The sequence below is a fragment of the Salmo salar genome, chromosome ssa01 (genome assembly GCF_905237065.1).
Source record: "Salmo salar chromosome ssa01, Ssal_v3.1, whole genome shotgun sequence".
Taxonomy (NCBI): domain Eukaryota; kingdom Metazoa; phylum Chordata; class Actinopteri; order Salmoniformes; family Salmonidae; genus Salmo; species Salmo salar.
Genome location: NC_059442.1, coordinates 132,350,191 through 132,356,555, shown reverse-complemented (window position 1 = coordinate 132,356,555; position 6,365 = coordinate 132,350,191). Strand labels below are relative to the sequence as shown.

The 6,365-nt window shown below is 40.0% G+C and overlaps 1 protein-coding gene across 2 annotated transcripts in view; it reads left to right on the top strand.

The window, feature by feature from the left end:
* The first annotated feature begins 5,963 nt into the window (after positions 1-5,963).
* The window catches only part of LOC106564006 (zinc finger protein GLIS3-like), a 34,856-nt gene continuing 34,454 nt past the window's right edge, over positions 5,964-6,365 (top strand). For both annotated transcript variants that reach the window (XM_014129971.2, XM_045689807.1), the window contains exon 1: positions 5,964-6,309. The gene's annotated coding sequence lies outside the window, so the exon portion shown is untranslated. The remainder of the gene's footprint in view (positions 6,310-6,365) is intronic.

Genomic DNA, 6,365 nt, shown 5'->3' with positions numbered 1-6,365 from the left:
ATCAAACAAACACAGACAATCATATTTCATCCTACCAGTCTCGACACGAAACTCAGAAATAATGATATAATTCATGCCTTACCTTTGAAGATCTTCTTTTGTTGGCACTCCAATATGTCCCATAAACATCACAAATGGTCCTTTTGTTCGATTAATTCCGTCGTTATATCTCCAAAATGTCAATTTATTTGGCACGTTTGATCCAGAAAAACACTGGTTCCAACTCGCGCAACATGACTACAAAATATCTCATAAGTTACCTGTAATCTTTGTCCAAACATTTCAAACAACTTTCCTAATACAACTTTAGGTATTTTTTTACGTAAATAATCGATACAATTTAAGACGGGATAAACTGCGTTCAATACCGGATGAAAACAAAGTGGAGCGTGCTTTCAGGTCACGCGCCTCTAACAAACAGTACACTTCACTCGACCCTCGTTCTGAACAGCAATACTTCTTCATTACACAAAGGAAAAACATAAACTAATTTCTAAAGACTGTTGACATCCAGTGGAAGCGATAGGAACTGCAAGCAAGTGCCTTAGAAATCTAGATCTCCATAGAAAACACATTGAAAAGAGAGTGACCTCGAAACATTTTTTTCCTGGTTGGTTTGTACTCGGGGTTTCGCCTGCCAAATAAGTTCTGTTATACTCACAGACATCATTCAAACAGTTTTAGAAACTTCAGAGTGTTTTCTATCCGAATGTACTAATAATATGCATATCCTGGCTTCTGGGCCTGAGTAGCAGGCAGTTTACTTTGGGCACGCTTTTCATCCGGACGTGAAAATACTGCCCCCTATCCCAGAGAGGTTTTAATCCAATGTCACTGTATGTGCAGTTTTTTTCGGTGTTATTAACAATTTCAGCTCTTGTGGTTTATCATGTTTGTAAAACTTAACTAGCCAGCTAACTAATTTGACAAAAAAGTACAACTAAGTTCAGAATTTAGCCCAAAGTCAAAACTCACTTTTGTTTCCACAGAAATATAATTAGAACATATTGCTACAGTGAATCCATTATGACACGTGTCACTAATCATAATTTTGTGATTTAACCTTAGATGAACTAACCCAGGTTTAAAATTAAGTGGTGCAACACATCTCTAGATTTACAAAGTCTAGGTTAGGTTTAATATAAAATGTATTTGAAGCATGTTGGTGCAACCCACCCTCAATATTAAAGGTAGACTCAGCGAAATGACGTTGCCACGAACAGCACTGCAGAAGTTGAGATGAGCAAGATGCAAGACTTTGCTCTCACACAGTCAGACAGAGTATCTGTGCATGTGCATGGGTTCGCTTCACGCTGTTCACAGCATGTTAGCCAGAAGTTGAGCCTTCAACGCTCTTAGTTGTTGCGAAAATGTACCCATTACGCTGTTTACTTTCTACATCTATGTCATATCACAAAGTCTACCTTCAACGCCACACACCCTCACCACCTGTGTCAGACATCAGTGCTAGTGAAATATGACTGTGCCTAGGCATTGAGTGACCCCTGCATGAGCTTACACTTTTCAGTGAACCTCAGCTACACACTTATCAAATGCATCTTTTGAAGGCCTGTCACATTTAATGTGATGGTATGTCTATTCAAGATGTTGAAAGTACGTTTGAAACGGTCTGTGTCAGAAAATGAAGTAAAAAACATATGTAAGACCATACGTAAAGGTGAAGTGATGCTGCAGTTGTATTGTAGAGTGTAATTTCAGAGCTCATGCTCAACAGCTCTCCACCCATGAACCACTTGGAATGTTGTGACTCATCTCCTATGAGTGCTCATATTTACTCACTGCATCAAGAGGAGTCAGAAAGGGACTACTGCAAATGAGAACTGTGTTCAACTCAAGTTCAATCCAATCCAATCTAAAAACCTGTAGGCCTACCACATTCAGAAGCCTATTGATACTTTTTTCCTGGGATGTTCACAAACTCATCTGGCACAGGCCTTGCTTATTTCCTCAACTACCTCTCAAAACTCACAATAGCTCTGGGAAATTGCAGCTCCAGCTCTTTTATGTTCATACATCAACAGATCACCACAGTGGAAGACAAGGGTCAATGATGAGCGGCACTGTACTCTGATATACTGGATTTCCAATAAAAATCGAACAGAAAAGCACTTTTGTACGTTTATTTATTTTATTTTTTATGACCGGGCCCATTTCAGCTTTTGAAACAGAACAAATGTCCTGAAGCTTTTCATTACGTTTTACGAAGAAAAAAATCCTGTTTGCCTTAATTTAGGTGACATGCTGGCCCAGGTATCCTGGCCGATTGGCAGAGGGAGTAGAAGAGCTGTGGAGGATGCCCAGTATGAGGCATCGCATCTGAGGTCCAATAACTGTGCTCATAATAACATCCAAAGAGAAGTGAGTTTACAACACACACCCTCGGGCCTGAACCTGCTGGCCTACTGAAATTAAAAATAAGCATTTGGCCTGACACAAGCTGTTGCGTCAGCAGTCTTTTACTAGAGTCATCCTGTCCTCAAAGACAACAGTGAGAACAGAAAAATAACACATGACAAGAATGAAAGAGTGGTGGCTTCTGTCTATATCTGCATCTATCTTCCGACTGCAATCCATTCATTTTCCTCAGTTAGTGGTTATTCTGTTGCAAAGGTCATTAGTGAAGTAGAATAAGATTGATGGATGAAAGTGAGAGACATTTAGAGGCCCATCTCTCCCTCGCTCATCCCTGTCTGGAGGATGTGAGGGAGGGACTGTCTTCACAGGGCAGAGGGATGGATGGCTTACACTCCCCCTTTACATTGGCATTCACAGTGGATGGCATCATCTATACTTCAGATGAGAGGAGAGAGAGTTTATGGCATTTAGAGTGATGATGAGGCATTGTTTCCAGGGCGGCTCAGAGAGCCAGCTCTTATTCATACCCTCTCCACCCCACAACGCTGTTTACAGCAGAAAGCCAATCATGATTATATTGTATGAGATTACTGTATGTTACAGGTTGTCCGACATGCAAAAAACATCCATCCTTTCCGTAATGGCCCTCTAGAGTATCTATGGAAAATCTCTTATTTTTTTGTATTTTGTTTTGCATTCCAGTAAAAAGGATAATGTATCTGTGTAATTTATGTAATTGAATAAAAGCCCTGGGATGATTCAAATAAATTGATAACTTTAAATCACTACAAACACTCCCTCTGTCTCTCACTCTCCTGCACTAAAAGGGTTGAGTCAGCCTGCAGTAACCTTGTATTTGACTTGTATTGTCATTAGCAAATCAAACGTGGCTTAATTAGCCAGCACTCCAGCGGAATGTGCATTACCCTAAGTGACTATAGTAATATAACTTCAAGAAAAATCACCAATGGTCTTTCACATTGACACCAGAATGAATGAACAAGGTGTTTTGCTGCTTTTGGAAGTGCTGCTATTGTCATTAAGTATGGACATTGATTATTTGAGTATTAGAGAGCCCATAAGTGCATTAATGCAATACAAATGGAACTCTCTCTCCAGATGGAACTCTCTCCGGTTCGCCCCTTCTCTCCCTCCTTCGGTCTCTCCTCTTCTCTCTCTCGTACTCTCTCTCTCTCTCTCTCTCTCTCTCTCTTTTGCAAAATAAATGGTTGGAAAGAAACATCTTTAGGGTAAAAAGTAACAATCTTCTATGCTGAGTTTACCCTAAGGTTTACATTAACAGTAAATACCATCTACAATGGACATAAACCCAATCGTGGTGTTCCCGCTCTATCAGTGTTTGTAGTGAAGATGGAGTCAGAGGGCTGTTTGTGTGACTGTGTTGTTGCTCTGGCCCCAGTCCTACTGCTGTTATATTCCGCCACGCTCTGACATTTGAAAACCCACCGTGACTAGCTTAGCCAGGCGAAGGGAAAGGAGAGGCCAAATCACAGAGGGACCAGGGGGAGGTTGCTCCTTGAAGGAATATACCCTGCAAGTATACAACCCTCATGATAATCTTGTAAACAACATCCAATCACATCTAGTTGACCTCTACAGGCTGCATATGTGGTAAAAGGTACTGTAAGTCTATCCTAAAGGGACACTTAACTAATGTACTGTACTAGACTCCAAAATCATCTCATTGGTGTACTAACAGTACCCCCTGCTGGTAAGAGGGATAACTTTTTACGTACAAGGAGAACAAAAATGACACGATGTATGCGCTGTGAGCTGATGAAAATTACAAGCAGTACTACGCAATAAATATCAAATATTAAATGATGAATCGGGAATGAATTAATAATGACAGCAAGTGAGCAGAGGGAAAGGGATGGGCGGGATTCTGTTTATTGAGGATTAAAGACAAGCCTTCCTTCTACTCTCCAGTAGAGGTCATCATCATACTGACTTCCTGCTGAAAGCTGACACAATTACCAATCTGCCCTACTTCCACTAATACACAGCCTAAAATACACAATGGAACGTTACAAGTAAAATGCCATATGAGTTAGAATCTAAGATGTATTTCTCCTAGTAATACTGTCATTACTTTAGCTGGAATTCGTCTTGACACTGAAACAGGTGTAATCAGAGACCCACTGACCCTAAAAGGCATAATACATCACTGCCCACCTAAGAATCTCAGAACGTCCTTGATATCACACTGATTTGGCTAAAAGAGAATGTACCCACCATAGAGATCCTATAAAATGAGTATTAAATTAGTAGGCTATTCTAATTCCTAATTATATGGTGTCCACATACCAGTACGTCAGTGCTCAATGTCCCCAATATAGTGTTTTGGACCAGTCCCCTGTCACACAGCCTACATATAAAATGCATTTATTTGGTATTTAATGTGCTGTATATTCCCTCCTATGTTATATTTCTCTCAATACTATTATGGGATGTGTTGCCCCGGCATAGAGAATTCCTCCTTTACAGGTTCCCAAGCACTACTACCTTCAAGTCACCCTAGAGTAAACACTGTGGTTGCCATGCCAACTTGGAGCAGGATCCACAGAGCAAACACTTTAGACGCCAGGAGAAAAGTGCGTAACAATGGAGCCTGAACTGGGGTTAGAGGGGAAGAGGGAGATGGAGCAGCACACAGGTAGACTGGGAACATTAAGTTCCATATAGCTAAATAAACAGTGTTCAAAATCTGGGGACACAGACAGGTTTATATCTAAAGTAAGTCATATTTGCCTTAACATTAACAATTTGCCAATCTACTGCAATTTCCGAGCCATACCTATCAAGTGAAATTATGGTCAGAAATAGGCCTACTCGTATATAATATAATTATCTGTCTCCGTCTCTCTCTCTCGCTGTTTCTGTCTGTGTTTGTGTGTGTCTCTCTCTCACACACGCACACATACACACACAGAGATTACACTTTTTAATCTAACACACACTCGTCAAAACTATGATGTAGCCTAATATTCAGCGAAATGTTAATCATTTTACCAGTCGTAAAACATCTGAAAACCATTGGATTTTAATTTGCATAGAGCAAAGTTAAAGAATTACCTCTTGATGCAACCTGGACTCAAGAGTAGACATAACATAGTAAATGTAGAGCTGTTTCCTCCATTTAGTATGTTATGAATTCCAATTTGTTGTTGCTAACATTAGCTAGGTGGCTAATGCTAACGTTAGCTAGGGGTTAAGGCTAGGGTTAAAGTTAGGGTTGACGTTAGTGTTAGTAGTTAGGTTAAAGGGTTAAGGTTAGGGGAAGGGTTAGATAACATGCTAAGTTGTTGCAAAGTAGGTAAAAAGTAGTAAGTTGTTGCAAATTTGCTAATTTGCTAATTAGCTAAAATGCTAATGTACTTGCTGAGATTCGAACACGCAAGCTTTGCCTTAAGTAACCTTCTGTCTTGTGTAACTATACAAAACACAACATATCATACTAATTTGAGTGTCCCGGATTTTCGTTTACTGTGTTACGTCTAGTATATGAGACCAGGCTGCTTGAATATGAAATCACATCGCTCACACACAAGGGCAAAAGGGTAACCGATACACCTCCCTGCTGGAGATGATGACCATAACGAATACGTAGCCTACCAACAAGAGGCTCAGTGACTGGGTGCAAAGAGCGCGTAGGACCAACTTCATCACAACTTCTCAACTTCTCAAACATAGATATGAATAATGTATCGAAACCGCGAACAGTAATTTCACCTTAACTGTGTGGTGATGTCGAAAATCTGCCTTATTTAGATACTTATCGATGTCATCATCACCGAGAAATGATCATACTTAGATACATTATCTGAAGTCATTATCGCCTTACCGTTTCGAGTTTTCACCTGGCAATCTACTACTTGACAGAAGATAGTTTCAGTGCTAAAGAATTTGCAGGTGAGTAAACATGTAATTGACAGTATTTACAATTCAATAAAGTTTAACATTGTCAT